This window comes from Ornithodoros turicata, chromosome 7 (assembly GCF_037126465.1).
Source record: "Ornithodoros turicata isolate Travis chromosome 7, ASM3712646v1, whole genome shotgun sequence".
NCBI lineage: Eukaryota > Metazoa > Arthropoda > Arachnida > Ixodida > Argasidae > Ornithodoros > Ornithodoros turicata.
The window spans coordinates 57,552,384-57,572,819 of record NC_088207.1 but is presented as its reverse complement, the minus strand read 5'-3'; the positions used below and the strand labels follow the sequence as shown (position 1 = coordinate 57,572,819).

The following is a 20,436-nucleotide window of genomic DNA, read 5'->3' as shown; positions in this document are numbered from 1 at the left end:
GTGCGCGGAAAATTCTTAGCGGTATCAGCTTTCGCGGAATGTCCGATGGAGCACTCAGCGTGGAGACCGTTCTTCTTTTTGGCTGCGGCCGATGTCTATACACATCCTCTAGAAACCCCTCGACTCTTTCAGAGAAAACATAAGTGAATGAGTGACGTTGACGTCATTCCGTCAGGTTGTCGTTGATCGATTAAAAGAGCTCGCAGACGCCTGTGACCCACTGGATCTCGAACGAGACGGAGCTTCCGCTGCCATGGCGACTACTCAAATATTTGTGTACGCATCGTGCTGCTCATCCAGTCTGGCAGGGTAGGAAAGACAACTGCAACTTTCTCTAAACAAACTGGTTGATAAATGGTCTTCAGAAAACGGTTTCAAGTTTTCTTTAAAAAAAATACTATATGTGTGCCTTTCACTATAGAAGGAGGGGCATGTTTCCTGACCCAACACAGCTTGGACGTGCAGCCGAACCTCGATATAACGAAATTCATCGCGAACACGATTTCTTACGCTGTACCGAATATTTCGTTGCATCAGTGATGATATATGGCGGCCAGTTGCGGCAGGGAATAAAAATTATTTCGCTGTATATACTGCGAATTTCGTTGTATACCGTTTCGTTATCGTTATACGAGTATGCATCGAAAAATGAGAAATCCGGCGGTCCAGTCAAGGTACATCATCGGAGCAAGAATCTCAGATCAGGATCTGACGGTATTTCGAACAGAGGAGTCCGAAAAACAATCTCTGTTCGAGATATCGGCTGTTCTCAATCTCAAGCTGTTGCTTATGATTTGCAGAAATATTTTTTGCAAATATTGAATGGTTCGTTTCATTGTTATTCTCCGTTTATTTTTTATTTTTTTAGTTTTTGTGTGCTGTTCACGCCTCGTTTATTAAAGCGATACCTTCATAGGGCCCATCAACGTCGACAGTCGCTTATGTCCGTCCGTAACAGTTGGAGAGAGAGAAGAAAGGAAGTTACGGGCACCAAAACGAGTGTGGGCGCAAGATGGGAAGGTGGCCCGGGCATCAAACAACCACTTTTAAACACGTTGGCAGGATGCTCGAAGATGCATCCCTTTTCCTTTTTTTCCAACGTACGTAAATGTATGCATACAGTTTTTTTTTATATATATCCTACACAGAACTTTTATAAAAAGAGCTATCAGAACAGCATAGAGACGTCATTTTGTATGTATCGTTTGTATCACTGTACGAGTATGCAACTACAAGATGACTAATTACCTCGTTAATTAACTCTTTAATTAGGGAATTTTGAGCAATAGCGAGATAATAGAATGGGAGACAATCCTCGTTCAAAGCAGTTCTATCGTTTAAAACTCCTGAACCGAGCGTGTACGTGCCGTGAAATACCCATCGCTGAATTGAAATGACCTCTACCTGTTTGCAAACAAATGATGTCATAGTGTTCGACAGCGCCGCGAGTTTGGTAGAGTTGAACTACGTTCAATGCTAGTGGCGAACAAGGTCGCGCCCGGAAACCACGGTCTTGAGGGGATTACGATGGTCTCTGAAAGGGACGCGACCTTCGGTCCTACTTTTCTTCCAATAGGAGGCAGCGAACAATTGCCCATTCGTGGAACCCAGCTCTCCCCTTCCAATCTGTTTAGGTTTCGGTGTGTCTACCAACGTCATGATGACGTTTCTCGGGTAGAGGTTTAATAAACCTCTAACAGCGAGAATTGCATCATCTTCGCCGGCGGTGGTGGTGGAGATGGTGAAGACGGTGAAAGGGCGCTCGCCGTTGTGGGCAACGTCACGACTTACGCCCTGGGGAATGTGCATCCTGGGCCGGCTTCAAAGGGAACTGCGCCCATACATATGTCTGAAAGAAAGCGTCCGAGGAAAACCCAGGAAGAACCCCAGACAGGCACAGCTGGAAAGCGCTCAGGATCTGGTCAGCAGATCAGCACCTACTCCAATCGTCTCCATCGCTCGAAAGCACGTGGTAGACAAGGTCGTGCTGAAGACTAGGAGGTGGTGGGTTCGAATCCTACCACCGGCTGTGCTGTCTCAGGTTTTCCCTGGGTTTTCCGAATACTTTCCAGACGAATGTCGGCACAGTTCCCCCATGAAGTCGGCCCAGGACGCACACTAACCTCCCTGTCCCCCACTCCTTCCTGCTGTCCTCTCTCCATCTGTCTACATCTGTACGCCGCTCATAGCCACAGTTGCTTCGCGGCGCTAACACAAAAAGCAAAAAAAAAAAAAGCAGAAAGCACGTGGCCCTCTGACGTGGATGAGCGCTGTGCTCCCACTGCTACCGGTCGCCGTGGTTTCGGTTTCGACTCATTTGCATAGCAAAATTCGGCGATGGATAACGCACGTGCATGTTTCATGTTTTTTTCTTCTTCTTCTTCTTCAGATGGAATGACTTTCAACGAGGATTCTCTCCCCTCGCTTTTGCCCGAAATCCCCTACTTAAATATTTAATTTGTGCATTTTAGGTAATAGACGATTTTAAAAAGATGCGCGCGCCACCAAGCGCGTGGCGCAAGGCAGCATGGGAACTTTGAGGGACACTGCTCCGTCGTCTGCTTCGGATATGGTTTATATCGGCTGACGCTGATGCTGCGCACACCGGGAATGTTGTTGTTCTTCTTCTACCTCCGCCTCTGGCCGTATCGTAATGCTTGAAGGCGCTCTAAGTTCCCATGAGCCCTTGCGTACTACAGGACAGAGAGAGACAGGTGGCGCTTGCTTTTCTAAAATGGTGTATTAGTCATCTGGTAGTTACGTACTCTCTTCGAGAGAACGCCCGCGTAACTAAACTGCAAAAACAACACATATGGTGCTCTAACAGCTTTTTTTTATAAAAAAATATCTGTAAACGATAAAGAAAACGCTCTCTATGTTGATGTTGATGAAGAAAAATAATAGGGAGAGATTGAATTGGTCACCCGACAAACCTGCTGTCTCTATATACGTATTCCTTTACATTCCAATGTCAATATGTCAATAATTTCACGACCACGACGCATTCTAGGAATTCACCAAACTTACAAAAGCCGACGCGCGCGAGGCTATACTAATGAATAATAAATTGGGCGCCTATTTTATTGCTTCGTCGGTTATCGATGAGACATATTCCCATGGAGACCCTATCTTTGTTTACGCAGGACATCCACGCTTAATAGTTAAGGACTCAGGAGGAATAACAATGACAATAGATTACGACGCACAGATAACTACGTGAAGGGGCTTGGCACCGTCAAAAAACACGAGTACGTACATCGTTACGAGACAATTCCTGGTAGGAACGTGTCGTTTGAATTATATACTGCACTCCGTGGGTGTACACACTTTGCAACTCAGCTTCAACTCCCGTTTTAAGTTCTCCGGCGAATTATAACGAAGGACAATGGTTCGACTCTTCCGTTTACTGACCTCTCCGTGGGCTGTCCTCATTATAAAAGATTTCTGCGCTAGTTCATTGTTACCGTGAGATAAACGTGCTCGCATCATTACAGAGGCTTAGCGATCCGTGTCCCATAAATGGTCACCAAATGACAAAACGCTAACGTCCGTCATACAGTGAATCGTACACTCTTAGAAATGAACTTCACCACATAGCACGCTCCTAGCCAACCATGATCCCGAATGACAACGTTCTCGCCCCTGATTTGTTGAAAACGAGAGGAGGGGCCTATTTTGTGCCATTATTCACGGCACAAAATAGGCTCCTCCTCCTGTTTTCAACAAATCTGAGACGAGAACGTTGTCATTCGGGGTGACGGTTGGCTAGGAGCGTGCTATGTGGTGAAGTTCATTTTTAAGAGTGTATCCGACGTACGCGAAGATACTGTAAACGTATTTTTATATTGGCGCGATATTTAATTTCGCAATTCCAGGGCTGTTTCCTTTCGCGGGATAAACGTCACGCTGTGTTTACGAATACAATAGACCTCTACCTGTTTGTAAACAAATGACGTCGTAATGTTCGACAGCGCCACGAGTTTGGTAGAGTAGAACTACGTTCAATGCCAAAGGTCGAAAGCCACGGTCTTGAGGGGATTACGATGGTCTCTGAAAAGGACGCGACCTTCGGTCCTACTTTTTTTTGTTTCGGTGTGTCTACCAACGTCATGATGACGTTTCTCGGGTAGAGGTTTCTTTCTCGCGATTTTTTAGCGGTCGCGAATTTCGCGAAAATTAATCGCGAATAAAAATATGTTTACAGTACGGGCTCCGTTTCCCCTTAAGTCTGCCCACGAGGCAGACTAACCCCCTGTCTCGTACAACTTCCTGTTGTCCTCCGTGCTCGTCTGCAAGCCACTTACAGCCACAGTCGCTTCGCGGTGCTAGGATTCAATAAAAGTGAAACTGTATACACTATTCGGCGGCGCACCGAACGCTGAGGAGCGCGCCACTTTTTGAAACGCATTCAAACTGAACTTTACCGCCTATAGCACGCTCTTAGCGAATCACCATCCCGAATGACATCCTGCTGCCCCCTGATTGGTTAAAAACGGGCGGAGTACGCCTTTTTGTGACACCTATGCCGAGCGAAAACAAGACCTTGTTCTCTTTCAGCAGGAGGCGGGTCTTGCCCAACGACCCTCTCTAGCACTTTGCACTCCCTGACGGACTCACGCACCCTCTACGTAACTCCACGTGTCGTCCTCCATCCGACTTTTCTTTTTCTTTTTTCGCTATAGTCGTGTCTATAGTCTATGTGGACAACAACGGCGAGCCGATTCTGTCATTACCCCCCCCCCCCCCCCCCGAAACTTGTGACACATGCATTTAGGTAATTTGCCTTCACCGTGCACGGTGAAGTTCTATTTTGAGAGTGTACTCGTCGCCATTTCGTATATACTATAGTAGACGTTGGGCTCCGTAATGAATTTCATCAAAAGCTGCTTTCCATGAAACTCATTATAGAGCCCAGAGGTACGTGGGCCTTCCCGTCTTCCATCCTATTTACTTACCCGGCGCTAATTGAGCTCGCGCTGCAGCGAAAGCACGAACGAAAAACGGCGGTCGCTGATGACTCCTCGGCTGCATCGCGGAAACACGACGTCGTCGATCCAAGCGTGGAAATGTCGAGGGTCATGGTGGGTGTCGTCGTACTTTGACACGTGTGAGAAAAAATGAAGGGAAAAATCATGGGTGTCTCAGTTCATTAATTAACTAATAATTGGAGGGTAGAATATACGTTTAAGAGTGGGAGGTGAAGTTTTTCAAGTAAAGTACGCTGTCTCGTGCTTTTCCCCCGAGTTTTCATGCATTGTCGGTAAACAGTCTATACCCAAGTCCAATGACGAATAAATATTAGTACTTCGAAGAAGGCACCACGAATTTTTTTAGGCGAACTATTTATGACTTCTTTGTGTTGAAATGTATAAAACTATATCCTACAAGTACGCGAATTTCATGTGTCAAAAAAGAAAAAAAAAAGAAAAAGAAAAAAATCTACTCGCGCTCAAATGAAATGGATTACACTCGAATTCGAATTCCACTCTAGAAATGTGAAAAGCATTCAACACGTATACTAGCGTGTGTACACATCCGCAGAGAAAGAACACTGAATACAAACGGCGCCCGGATACTATGTATGGCATCCAGGGCTTTTTTTTTTTCCCTATGCGTTTCATAACCCTTCATAGAACGACACCTACGACACTAAGGGAAAATGTAAACTCACCCGAACAAACAACCCTAGAATAAAACGTAGTCTCGCATGCAACGCACGCATTGATTCCCATCAACGGAAGCAAAGAATGGCTGTTTCTTCGCCTCCTGCGTCACGTCAAACCGAAAGCAAAGAAAGGTGATTTTATACCGGGTAAATGTCACTCGTTGCGACAGCTACCTATCGGAGTGCAGCTGTGCGGTGCAGAACGGAACAATCGTGAGAAAGAACAGCTGATCTGACTTTGTGGCGAGAAGCGGAAGACGCGATAAAGCGTCATAGCTTTCTGAGCGCGAGCGCTCAATGTCCAGTGTTCACGTACGCTGCTAACCGTGGGGAATATCCTGCGACTCAGTCACAAGATATTCCGTAGCAGACGACAAGAAAGACGCCGACGGTGTCGTCTGCGAAGTGTCGTCTGCTGAGTACGCAGCACGCCACTTCCGATATTCGGCACCGTGTGAATGCTCACATAACACGGGACGGAACTTTCGTCGCTGTTTGCAGTGTTCTCGCTTTTTCTTCCACTAGAATCTTCCGTCAGGATGTCACTCGTGTGAATACACAGTATATGGAAGAATGATTTGGATGGCTCACGTGGGTGAAGCTGAAAGTGAACGTACCTCGATATCCAGGACTCACATTAACCCCCCTGTCCCTCACTCCTTTCTGCTGTCCTCTCTCCATCTGTCCACATCTGTACGCCGTTCATAGCAACAGTTGCTTCGCGGCGCTAACACAGAAAAAAAAAGAAGAAGAAGAAGAAAGGACGTCGCGCTTCGTCGAGCGGGTTTACCGGCCATGTGGCAGTCAGCATATAGTACAAGCCATGTATGAACAACATACCTCGGCAAAAACTCACTCATGAGCACGCTCATTCATGCGCACTCATGCTCAATGTAGCGAAGTAGTTGAGCATGAGTGAGCAAACGGAGAGCTGAGCGGGAAGTGAGTGAGCAAACTGTGAATTGAGCAAACAAGGAGCTGAGCTGAAAATGAGCGAGCAAACGAAGAGCTGAGCTGGAGATGAGTTTGCAGGAGTCACAGCTGCCAACCCCTGATGAGCACCTTCCTTCTGGAGGTGATCCGGGTTGAGAATCTGGCTGTGCTGTCTGTGTGTTGTCCCTGTGAAGTCGGCCCAGCACGCACGATCCTCCGTGCGATAGTCGCTGCGCTGCCCGACTGAGCGTGGTCGACTATACGGCAAGCAGTTCCATCACCCCCACCATCCTTCGCTTTCCATAAAGCACGCGCAGGACGGCTACTGGAAGCGTGCTGCACTGCACCGGTAGTCACCGTGAGGCGAAACGAACTTTACAGGCGTGTCAGATTGACGCGTTACCTGCACTCTAAAAACAGAACTTCACCGCATAGCACGCTGTGCGCCAACCATTGGGAAGAATGATATGGTTATCGCAATTCTGATTCGAGGAGAGAGGGGGGCGTACGCCTTTTTGTGGCAATTTTCATATATCCATGCAAATTGCCACAAAAAGGCGTACGCCCCCCTCTCTCTTCAAATCAGAAGCGATAACCCTACACCCTTAAAAATGAACTTCACCGCATAGCATGCTCCTAGCCAACCATCATCTCGAATGATATCGTTATCTGCCCTGAATTGTTGAAAACGGGAGGCGTACGCCTCTTTTGTGACACTTATGCTGTTCATAATTGTCACAAAAATGGCGTACGCCTCCCGTTTTCAGCAAATCAGGACAGATAACGATATCATTCGAGATGATGGTTGGCTAGGAGCGTCCTATGCGGTGAAGTTCATTCCTAAGAGTGTATCATTTGAGGCAATGGTTGGCGCACAGCGTGCTATGCGGTGAAGTTCTGTTTTTAGAGCGTGCAGCAAGGGTATACTCTTAAAAATGAACTTCACCGCATAGCACGCTCCTAGCCAGCCATCATCTCGAGCGATAACGTTATCTGCCCTGATTTGTTGAAAACGGGGGGCGTACGCCTTTTCTGTGACAATTATGAACAGCATAAGTGTCACAAAAATGGCATACGCCTCCGGTTTTCAACAAATCAGGGCAGATAGCGATATCATTCCAGATGATGGTTGGCTAGGAGCGTGCTATGCGGTGAAGTTCATTTTTAAGAGTGTAGGCAAGCCCTCACTGATCTTCGGCCTTTGGCAAGTTTATTGGCCCTTCCCCGTTGGCTTTTCCCTGTGACCTCGTTTGTGTCTTTAAATTGCGTGAAACCACGTGAAAAATTGGGCTGGTTGGTACATTACTTAAAACCGCCGCGTTAAATACGTGTAACAATAAAGGCCGCCTTGGTTGAAGTTCAGTGCCTGTGTCGTCGTGTCTGTCTTGTGTCATCCTATTCGTACTCAGCACTGCAGGGTTTTCTGGCGGTTTTAAGTTGTGCGTCCGCGTGTTTCAGACTTTGTCTGTGTTTTTCTGTTCCTCGTCATCCTTCGGTCTCGGGTTTTATCGTGATGTATTCTATAGACACCAGCACGCTTGCTTCCCAGCAATGATTGAACTTGCACAAAGACTGTATAGGAAGTACCGAAACAAGTTCAACAACAGAAGGTCTTTCTCCCCCTCCTCCTTTTCCTTCATTTGTTTTATGTATAAGTGAGCCCCAATTAACCACATCCTAAAGTAGTCAGTCCCGAGTATTTGGGACTATAACATCTCCACTTCTTTTTGCAACCACTCGGTCAACATCCTTGGACACAGACAGCAGAAATCCATTAGATGATTGGCACGGAACCCAGATTACCTATCATCATCATCATCATCATACCTACCGGAGAAATCATAAAAATCAATCTTCGGGGTTTATCACGTATATCTCATGCAGGATAAATGGACGATCCATCTACACCCTTCCGGAAGTCCTCGGAATTAGATTCCCTACTCGGAATGACACCTGTCTACAGAAAAGCGGCAACGCCTGAAAATAAAGAAAGAAAAGAAGAAGAAGTGGCCAACGAATTCGTCTCCCATCCAACATCCCTGGGCCCATCGACCCGGGAAACAGGGCTTCACAACAGGCCACGCACACACGCGCGCGCGTTTATTTCGCTCTGACAGAGAGCCCTTCCGGGTTGCGCTAAGCCTATTTCTTTCCCGCGTGTACCCCACCATATAGGCGTCCGAAGCACCTGTCAAAATGACCGACAATATGATGCGCGACACGCAAACATGCACGCGTACCTTGCGGCGTATATTTAGAATACAGGCACAGGTTAATGTGAGCTCGACTGTGGGGCAAAAATCGGTCCGTCAAGAAAGGGCTTCTCCCTCCCCAAAACGATTTTCCGGGTAAACAACTCACGGGTGGAAGAATCTTTTCCGGGAACGAGAAATTGATTGGCTGCATGGACGGATCGCGTTGGGGGTATCTACAAACGTACGTCACAGTGGGTTTTGAACTTCGGATTAAGAATCACACACCGTATACACGAGTATAGATCGCGTGGTACGGCTTGGGACAAAAGTTTACGGAACACCGGGGTGTCACATTTCTTCATGGGAGCGACACCATTCCAGAAAGCAGGAGCGGACACACATACTGACAGATGGATAGAATAGCCAGTCACCTGTTTCTTATTCGATTTCTCTCTTATATATAGCAGGAGGCTGCTCCAAATAAAGAAATACGGCAGTACCGTGTTCCGTAAACTTTTGTCCCAAGCTGTACGAAACGGAGACTCACAATTAAAAAGTTGGGGATTAGGAAAGAAACAAATATATTTTTTTAAAGTGATGTATTCCGGTCGCGAGGTAACAGAAAGGGAATTGCTAGCTGTATACTACGCTCAGTGTTTCTATACTACACGAGATGTACCGGACCCGGTACATCAGACTTTTGCAGTAAACAGCGTAAGGTACGATGCAATGCCGATCATTCGGAAGCAGGAGAAGCTACAAGAAAAGGTTGGGGCGAAACAAAGCTCTCCTGCAGGCGATGTACAGTGCTCGGTAAATAACACGTACCGGAGCCAGTACGACAATTTTTCACTGCATACAGACCATGGTGCAGTGTATACCATAAACATTATACTAAACACTGTATCCTACACTGTTACAACAGGACTTCACCACATAGCATGCTCATAGCCAACCATCATTCCGAATAATATCATTCTGTGTCCTGATTTGTTCAAAACAGGGGGGGAGGCGCCTATCTGGGACAAGATAATGTGTCCCAAATAGGCGCCTCCTCCCATTTTCAACAAATCGATGCACAGAATGATATCATTCGGAATGATGGTTGGCTAGGAGCGTGCTATGTGGTGAAGTTCTGTTTTAACAGTGTAGAGCTGGACAGGCGAAGTATCTGCGCTACACTCTTAAAAATGAACTTCACCGCATAGCACGCTCCTAGCCAACCATCATCTCAAATGATATCGTTATCTGCCCTGTGATTTGTTGAAAACGGGGGGCGTACACCTTTTTTGTGACAATTATGAACAGCATAAGTGTCACAGAAAAGGCGTACGCCCCGCGTTTTCAACAAATCAGGGCAGATAACGATATCATTTGAGATTATGGTTGGCTAGGAGCGTGCTATGCGGTGAAGTGCATTTTTAAGAGTGTATACCCGTTTTCAACTCAAGAACAGCACGGTACACTCTTAGAAATGAACTTCACCACATAGCACGCTCTTAGCCAAACATCATTTGGGATGATATCGTGATCTGTCCCGATTTGTTGAAAACTGGAGGCGTACGCCTTTTTTGTGACAATTATGCTGTTCATAATTGTCACAAAAAAGGCGTACACCCCCCGTTTTCAACAAATCAGGGCAGATAACGATATCATTCGAGATGATGGTTGGCTAAGAGCGTGCTATGCGGTGAAGTTCATTTTTAAGAGTGTATACCCATTTTCAACTCAAGAACAGCACGGTACACCCTTAGAAATGAACTTCACCACATAGCACGCTCCTAGCCAAACATCATTTGGGATGATATCGTTATCTGCCCCGATTTGTTGAAAACTGGAGGCGTACGCCTTTTTTGTGACACTTATGCTGTTCATAATTGTCACAAAAAAGGCGTACGCCCCCCGTTTTCAACAAATCAGGGCATATAATGATATCATTCGAGATGATGGTTGGCTAAGAGCGTGCTATGCGGTGAATATCGTTTTTAAGAGTGTATGTTATCCGTCAACCCCAACAGAATTACTCAACCGAATAGAGATGTCGACGCACCACTTGCGTATAGAATGATGCGGCTAGCTCTTGCAGCAAATATAGGAACAATGGTAGGGCGGGAATTCAACCTGCCCTTCCTATAGGTTGAATCCAATATGTGAGGTATAATTTCTATCTTACCGTTACCCCAGATACGTAACGGGAAACGTTCTTTACGATGCTAAAGTGTCGTAAAGCTCAAATGCTTTAATTATCCCTTCTCTCCACGTATTCATTAACGTCCTGTATGTATTCATTAACGTGTATTAACGTCCTGTTCAATATCTATACAGTGTCCGGCACTCAAGGAGATGACCACGTCTGTCCACGAGCTGGTTGCTATGGCAAAGTGTAGCTAATTTGGGCAACACTGAGTAGGTGGCGATTGGAGTCTAGTCAGTCCTCCGAGCAGTCGGCGGATAATCTCTCACAGGTGGAATTAGGCGACGAATGAAACATACACTCTTAGAAATGAACTTCACCGCATAGCACGCTCCTAGCCAACCATCATCTCGAGTAATATCGTTATCTGCCCTGATTTGTTGAAAACGGCAGGTGTAAGCCTTTTTTGTGACACTTATGCTGTTCATAATTGTCACAAAAAAGGTGTACGCCTCCCGTTTTCAACAAATCAGTGTTGATAACGATATCATTCGAGACTATGGTTGGCGAGGAGCGTGCTATGCGGTGAAGTTCATTTTTAAGAGTGTAGACGTACAGCTTTTGTAATGCTGATTTTAAAAGGTACCTGCCACGAGAAAGCATTACGGAGAAACATAACTCTGAGCTGAAAGTCAGACATGGATAAAGACAATATCGAAAATCCGCCATCAAACGTCCCTCCTGGTCCTGAGAAGTCGGCCCAGGATCTCCCGAGCAATATGGCCGCCACCAACCAACTCGTGGTGTCAGTGTAAAGACCGTATAGCGATGACCAATGGAAATCTTGGACAGCACCCATGAACGATAGCTTATCGTCTCGTGACAATTTTTCACTCGTTCATCCTGTTCACGCTGTCATCGCGCATCATTATTAACCCCACCAATCCCCATTGATTAACCACCCTTGTGTCTATTTTTAATTCAAAAATTCTACGCATTCTAATCACGGTCAGAATATTACTAAACTACGTTTTCTGCTGTACTACGTGCTCTGAGTGCATATTTGTATAGGTACAAGTTCGGCTTCATGTACGTCACAGGCATGGTTTCACCAACCCCGATTAACATTTGAACCGAGATCAGCGCGGTCCCTCAACTTTAATTTAACCCTTAGCTCCGCTTCATCAAGGGCAGTTATTGTCTCTGAAACATTAATATGTCACTAACTAACGTTGCTAATAAAGAATTGAGTGTTAACTTCAAGTTTCAACACTCCTTGATCACGGTTTAAAGTTAACCAGCGTTTGTGAAACCGGGCCATAATATCGCATTCCTGGTTACACGGGGCATTCGTTGAATTATGTCAACGTAATAAGCGCAGTGACGTAGTACACTCTTAAAAATTAACTTCACCGCATAGCACGCTCGTAGCCAACCATAATATCGAATGATATCGTTATCTGCCCTGATTTGTTGAAAACGGGAGGCGTACGCCTTTTCTGTGACAATTATGAACAGCATAAGTGTCACAAAAAAGGCGTACGCCTCCCGTTTTCAACAAATCAGGGCAGATAACGATATCATTCGAGATGATGGTTGGCTACGAGCGTGCTATGCGGTGAAGTTCATTTTTAAGAGTGTATGCGCAAGTCTCGTATGAATTTTGCACGCGTCCGCTTTTTTTCTTTTTTTTTTTTTTTGCGTAACGCGTTACGTATGAATATCGCTTCAAACACACGACATATATTGTACGCGGTATATGTAAGAAATATGTTCTGTGCACATATGTGCGCGTCGTTTTTCGAACCGAGTGGGAGGGAACCGTCAATGTCCTCCACACGCTCGCGCAACGCAACAGATGCATCATGTTCGTGGTAACGTCTCTATTACGTAGTTACAGCAGGCCTCTACAAAACGGCTCTACGAAAACCATCATATGCGTGCATGGTCTTCTTAAAAACGGTGCTTTTCGTATGGAAGTGTGGGCTGCCGTTAATGCCGTTCAAGCTCGGCAGCGGATCGTTGCGTATAAGAAGCAGCTATACTGGAATATATGTTTACTTAATAAAGAATGTTGCTTAGTATACACCGCAGACGTTGGAGGAAACGCTTTAAATTCGTAAGGAACGTACACTCTTAAAAATGAACTTCACCGCATAGCACGCTCCTAGCCAACCATAATCTCGAATGATATCGTTATCTGCCTTGATTTGTTGAAAACGGGAGGCGTACGCCTTCTTTGCGACACTTATGCTGTTCATAATTGTCACAGAAAAGGCGTACGCCTCCCGTTTTCAACCAATCAGGGCAGATAACGATATCATTCGCAATGATGGTTGGCTAGGAGCGTGCTATGCGGTGAAGTTCATTTTTAAGAGTGTACCATTTGGACTGATTCTCGTCCAACAAATCGTGAATTCTGTCCACACGGTGGGTACGTGTTTCGTTCTTGTTTTCACGCGCGGTTAAATTTCAGCCATGCCACGCAGGTTGCTGGCGTTCGGCCGGGTTCGAACCCGCAACCTTGAAGCCGGCTATTCTCTCTACCAGTATCCACACGCTTAAAAATGAACCTCACCGCATAGCACGCTCCTAGCCAACCATAATCTCAAATGATACCGTTATCTGCCCTGATTTGTTGAAAACGCTAGGCGTACGCCTTTTTTGTGACAATTATGAACAGCATAGGCGTCACAAAAGAGGCGTACGCCACCCGTTTTCAACAAATCAGGGCAGAGAACCGTGTCATCCGAAATTATGGTTGGGCCACCGGTGTAGTTACAGTCGTTCCGCTAACGGCCTTAAGTCTGCCGTCTTACTAGGGTATATTAGGTGGGGTATATACTAGGGTACATTATTTATTTATTTATTTATTTGAAAGATACTGCCGGCCATCTCTTGATGGCCATGGCAGAGGAGGTGAGTACACTACATACAACACGTACAACATACAGCTATACACAGTGCAAAATGTCAAGTGTTAAACATCTGAAGTCAAGAAAGGAAGTTAGTCTACAAGACCTTGTAAAAACTGGGTTGGTGATGAAATTTGTGTAACACAAGAGGGCAATTTGTTCCATTCTCGTACAGTGCGAGGAAAAAAAGAAAATTTAAACACATCTTTATTGCAACGAAACTCACGGATTAATTTACTATGTTTCAGTCTTGTGGATCGGCTCGAATTGTAAGTTAAGTAATCGCAGAACTTGAGCCCATTAGTACCGCTGACTATATCGTGCAAAAACTTGAGACGCCGAATTTTCCTTCGTTGAGCCAAGGTTGGCAAACCAGATTTAGCATAGAGTGAAGTCGAAGATGTGTGCTGACCATATGCATTATATATAAATCGAAGGGCTTTTTTTTGCACAGATTCTAGCATGTTAGTATGCGTCTGTACGTAGGGATCCCAAAGAATATCCGCGTACTCTAAAATTGGCCGCACTAACGTAGTGTAAGCCGTCAGCTTCGTTGCAGACGTACAGTGGCGCATCGTCCTCCTCAGTGACCAAAGTTTACGGGATGCTTTGGTAGCAACTTGTTCAACATGCTCGGCCCAGCTTAGGTTTGATGCTATTGATACACCAAGGTATTTTTGGTTCTCCACTTTACTCAACACAGTAGTGTTAATGCTATACGGAAAGGACAATGACGTTTTCTTCGTTGTAACACACATGAACACGCACTTTTTCACATTGAGCTCCATCTGCCACATTTCACACCACGTAACAATTTAGGTGGAAGTACAGCAGCTATACATTTCCTTTCCGACACTCACTCATCCCAAAACTCCCTCTCTTACAGTGAAAGCGAATAAGATTGATTTTTAAAAGAAAAAAAAAGGAGATGTTAGTCTCGAGCCACTCGGGACTGGCTACTCCAGGACGCGTTATTAAGAAAAGAAAAGGAAACTACACAAGCGAAGCGAATAAGACTTCCCTCCATCGCGGAAACGTTTGTTGCTCCTTTTCACCGCACAATTAGCTCGTTTCAATGTCAAATGCAGGCTTTTGTACAGCTGGAAAACTACCGAAGATAATGTCACCCGCATACACACATCTATTCTAACAGACAGAAAAGCATATAGAGAGCGGAGACCTCGAAGCGAGCGCAGGGATTGGCCACCGTCCAACGTGACTCCTCCCTGTACTACTCCACACCAGACTTGTACAAAATACTGCGCAAACGTATTTCATATAAGATACTAAATACTCTACGTAAAAAGTATTTAAAATAGAGTACAAAATACTCAAAACTGAAAGTAATTTCAGTAGAGTACTAAATACTCTAAGAAGTATTTAAGATACTCTTTAAAGCACTTTAGTATTAGCTGTAAGTGAAGCGCGTATTCTGAACGTGGACAAATGAACGGAATAAACTTCATCAGCTATGCTGAAGCATATCTTTCATTTGCAACGTCTTGGTGTCAATGTTTGGTGAACTTTGATGAACCCAAGTAAACTTTGTTGATATGTTCTGAACCAATTCGTAATCCGTCCTGTATGTCCGTTCGGGTCTTTCAACCTGTGGCACGTGTTTATTGGTTTGGTGACCAAGGAAATAAATGCTGGGATTCTCTTGTACCTAATCCCCTGGTGATTCACCTGGCAATATGAATAGGAACGGCTTGCTGACGAAGTTGGCTATTGACAAGCAAGGTGGGACCAACCTATTGTACAAGAGGATATGACAGATTCGCGAATTCCCGAAAAAAGAAAGAAGAAAAGGGGGTTAAATTCCAGTGAGCTGAAAATCTCGGCACGGCGGGAAGTGTGCTGGATATGGCTTGAACAGGAAGGAAAGTATTTTGAGTACTGAGTAGCAAATACCAAAAAAAAGTATTTTAAATACATTAAAAATACTTGTCACAAAAAGTATTGAGTAAAGTACCAAAATACCGGAAAAAATACTGTATTTTGAGTACGTACTCAAGATACGTACAAGTCTGCTCCACACGCATTCCAGCTTTCATTTATCTGCGCCTGAAACTATAGCGTTCGTATCACGTGGTAATCAACGCGAATGAGAAACAAGAAAGTCGTACTGAACCAAAACCAAACGTGCACTTCCAACCACAAGTATATTGACGAATTCCGATTTTTCTGAACGACGAAGTTCTGTTTTTAGAGTGTATCTCCTAAAAGGTGTAACTACACTCTTAAAAATGAACTTCACCACATAGCACGCTCCTAGCCAACCATCACCCCGAATGACAACGTTCTCGCCCCTGATTTGTTGAAAACGGGAGGAGGAGCCTATTTTGTGCCGTGCATAATGGCCACAAAATAGGCTCCTCCCCCCGTTTTTCAACAAATCAGGGGCGAGAACGTTGTCATTCGGGATGGTGGTCGGCTAGGAGCGTGCTATGTGGTGAAGTTCATTTTTAAGAGTGTACTCCACCCTTTTTTTTTTTTTTTTCTAAGAGTGCAGATCAGGGATTTTCCCAACATCCCACCAAGTACCCAGGAAGACCCTTCATTTTGCGTGAATAGTACACTGCAGTATAGCCACCGGGTGCGCCACGGGGCGCCTGCAACCCCTCATCCCCTATATATATGGCATTCCGAAGCAGGTCGAACGCTCATCCAGCGAAAGTTAGTTATTCCTCCCAGGGAATAACAGATAGCAACCTCGTGGATAACAGACCGCATAAAGACATGTCAGTCCGCCAGGTGGTTGCTTTGATATGCAAGCCGTTGGCAGGCAATCAATCTTGATTCATCAGAGAACGTCTAATGGTTGCACAGCGAAACAAGCATCGCTATAGCTATATAGGCTGACTACGAACAGGAGTGATATGAGGAGAGCATGTCAGGTAGAGGATTTGCATCTCGAGTGGCTGTTCGAGATCCATCAAGAAGGTGGGCAGTTGGTAGCAGTCTGAGCTATAGCTATTGTACTGTATTCATTGTACAGTCAACCCTGGATATATATGAATCAGAGTTGAGGAATGGGGTCTCCCATTCCGTTCGAATTCCATTCCTTTCAATTCCTCGGAATGAAAAGGTATGGTCAGTTTCCACTGCTGGAATGGTTTGGCAACTTAATTCAATTCCGTTAATTCCCTCAATAAAATAAAAGGAGCGGTAACCATAGTGGCAAGTCCAGCAGTTCTAGAGGAGATCGACATTACCGAGCACGGAAAAAGCACAAAGACAAGGTCATTTCACTCTTGACTGTCTGCAGGTGCGGTGCAAAGGGTGTGAGGGCAGAAACCAGCACGTTGAAACCAAAACTGCCACCGGGGACACCCAGATCATTCCATTCCCATTCCTAGAACAGTTCCCGCTCTGCTAAATCTGGAATGATTCCGGAATCATTCCAACTCCGGAGTGGTAACTCCGCAGCCCTGATATGAACCCTCGATTTACGAAGATCCCCGCTTTATGAAAGGTGCCCTTTGGGACGAGACAGTTCCACGTGATAATGACGTAAACGCAGGCAAGCTGGTGGACAGACTCCATGATGATAAATCTGAGCGATGGGCAAACTTAATCCGGGACAACCACAACAGCTCAATGAGCTGCTCGTTGAGCTGCGGTGGTTGTCCAGATTTATCATCATGGAGTAATTCCACTTCCTCATTCCAAACCGCGTTACTCGATTTATTAACGATTTTCCCAAGAACATTAACCGTTCATAAATCGACGGGGTCGACTGTATATACTCCTATCACATATTTTTGTTTCTGTCTGTTCGTTTTCTTTTTCCTTTTTTGAAGGGGGGGGGGGAGTTACAGGGTGCGGATGCATATCACATCGTACACAACGTACACGTGCGTGGCTACACCTGTCGAAAACGTACGATCATACATAATTATCATAAGAGCGTAATTATCCGTGTAAAATGTATGGATCATTCTTTGTGTTCCCGGAAAGATGATTTCGATTCATCGTCAGTTAGACAGGAAAATGAGTGATTGCAAGCGACGCGCTTGTGTTGAATGCGGATATCAATTACACGATTCGGAGTTTTCGCATTACGTAGTTGCTCTGATGGACGGGTAGAAGCTTTAGAACTGACGCATGTATAATACACAATAGTGTCATTCTTTATTCCACAGAGCATAGATATATATATAAAAGATATATTTTCTCGCTTAGTAAAGCGAAATCAGATAGCGCTCTCGGTCTCGGGAATGATCACAAAAGTACCAGCCGTCGAAAGAATGGCGCTACAGTACACCTAACTGGATGTCATCACTGTCACTATTCGATATTATTTTCCGTCCTCCTCCGCGAATTCGCCAAGCGCTGAAAGGCAGATAAAAATTGTCGAACCACGAAATCGCACGCTGTCTCGTGGAATAAGAAGAAAATGAAAGAAAACACTAAAATATCCCTAGAACAATCGTCGATGATGTCTTACAGTTTAAAAAAAAAAAAAAAAAAAACAGCCACATACGTATTTTCTAATATTCCAATCGAGTGACTCATTTCGTCGAGACAGCTTTCTGCTTAGAAGGACTGGCATTGTGTTGTTTACGTCAACTTCTGTAGAAGAACCATACCTAAAGCGAGATCTAACTTCATGAAGCTGTCATACCCGTATTCATGAACACCCGAGTTGCGATTTAAACTGCTCCCGTTGTGACCCCTGCCTGTGTAAGTAATAACTGACTTTCACGAATCACGAGCGTAGAACTACGCTCTCAAAATGCGAACGTTACCGTTAGAAACATGCACACCGCCCACACCCACCCCACCTCTTGCGCGCGCTGACGTGAATTAAGTTTGTCAGAGCGCTATTTCCTAGCAGACGATGACAATTTGACCGCTCACCCGACAGAAGCTGTTGCTTCACCGTAATCATGGTTGTATCACGACTGAAGGTGTGGCGTTGTTGAGATCCGTGAGTCGGTGGTGAAAGTCATGCAGCACAAGTGCACTAACAAGCCACGTACAGGCGGTGAGACGCAATCAGACGCAATGGATCCGGATCCTCCGGCAGCAGCAAGCGGCGCGGAAATCGCTGTGCGCAGGAAGTGTTCGTGGCGACATCTCGCGGACGTCAGAAAAAACAGACAGTGACGCGCTTCCGGCGCGACCGCATGGCGGCTTTGCTTGCTTTTCTCTGGTTTCTTCCACGAAATGTCACGTGTGATTGTTCCATCGTTTTTCATTCTTTTTTTGTTGTTGTTGCTGTTGGTGGTGGTGATATGCTTTGCTCGCCTGCTTGCTTGTTGAAGATCCGTAATCCTATCAGAAAGTACGTTAGAAAAGGTCAATATCATTTTCCTTCCTGATGGGGTAACTTCGCCAATAATCCTGGCGGTTACCGGGGTACAGGGAGCATCCCAATGAAGAGTACTGAGGGATGCTCGCATGTTTTGTGTGGTTAGTAGCCGGCTAGGACTACCCGGACTACCCAAATACCAAAGCAAGAGGGTTAGCACACCCCTCCCTCTCCTGTGCCACCCTCCTCTCTTCTCCCTCCCCTGCGTGCACCGAGCCGTCACTTCAGAGCAGGCTGACCACACCTTCCCCCTACATCCCCCCCCCCCCATTTTCCTTCCTGCCTGTCTTTCGTACTGAGGCAGCGGTGATTGACTGAGAGGATGTGATGCGAATCAGGGGATTTATCAAGCACAACTACCCCCCCCCCCCCAACCCCACCCAAAAAATTGAGAAAGCAAACATTTCCCTGAGTCTGGGAGGGGGTGGGACACGGTCGGGACACAGAACAAACTTCTACTGGGCTATACCAGCTCGCTAGCATTCTGTGATGTACCCCCCCCCCCCCCACCCAAAAAAAAAAAAGTACCTGCAGATAGCTTAGGATGACAATTCTTTTTTTTTTTCAGTTAATTACTACTACTACTACTCTATAAGCAATCCATCTAGTTAAACAAACAGTCCGAAAATTAAATATTTACGTATCATACCAATCACAGGCTGACGTACATGTCCAATTCACAGTTGAAACCGTTCCCTTTGAGCCCCACGACACTCGTTCTGAACATCGAGAAACAACAGCCTCATGTCCCACATAATTCCTAAAAAAAATTTAACGAAAAATTATAATTGTTTTACTTTGACCAACTGTTTTTTGATTTATTAAAAATGTGGTGCCACAACCACTCAGAATGGGTTCCTACCCTCCACCTCAGCACAAAGTCCGAGGGGAACGGTCATCAATGGCAGAAGCAAAGGCTTAAAAAGCCGACGCATTCTGCCCGCTTCGCGCTCAGGTAGAAACCCTACAACTCCTCATCGTGGTTGTAGGCATTTCGAGTTTGCGAAAGAAACTCAACAATCATACTATAGAAATGATCCTATGAAGCATGATCTTAACCCAAACACGTTCGAAAATGATTCAAGAATGGCGATAGTGAACAACATACGACGGTGTGAACGGCGCTTTCTATTAAATTGTTACATTAATCCCAGTAGGTAACTAATTGCTGCATTGCACTCTCATGTCTCGTGATGTGTAACATCCGTTTTTTACTCTGTAAATAAGTTATAACCGATAACACTTTTTATATTACATTTTTGTGGGCGCTGTCGCGA

At 45.4% G+C, this 20,436-nt stretch overlaps 1 protein-coding gene and 1 non-coding gene across 3 annotated transcripts in view; both read right to left on the bottom strand.

Annotated features, from left to right (window-relative positions):
- Positions 1 to 18,887, bottom strand: part of LOC135401716 (synaptotagmin-A-like) — a 74,875-nt gene extending 55,988 nt beyond the window's left edge. The window contains exon 1 of one of the 2 annotated variants that reach the window (XM_064634260.1): positions 18,706 to 18,887. The gene's annotated coding sequence lies outside the window, so the exon portion shown is untranslated. Of the gene's footprint in view, positions 1 to 5,671; positions 5,745 to 18,705 lie in introns of those variants that run through there. The other variant, XM_064634262.1, reaches the window with a different exon arrangement.
- Positions 18,888 to 19,999: 1,112 nt separating this feature from the next.
- Positions 20,000 to 20,215, bottom strand: LOC135401782 (small nucleolar RNA U3). The gene has a single exon (XR_010424914.1). It is a non-coding gene; the product is annotated as a small nucleolar RNA U3 (small nucleolar RNA).
- Positions 20,216 to 20,436: the final 221 nt, after the last annotated feature.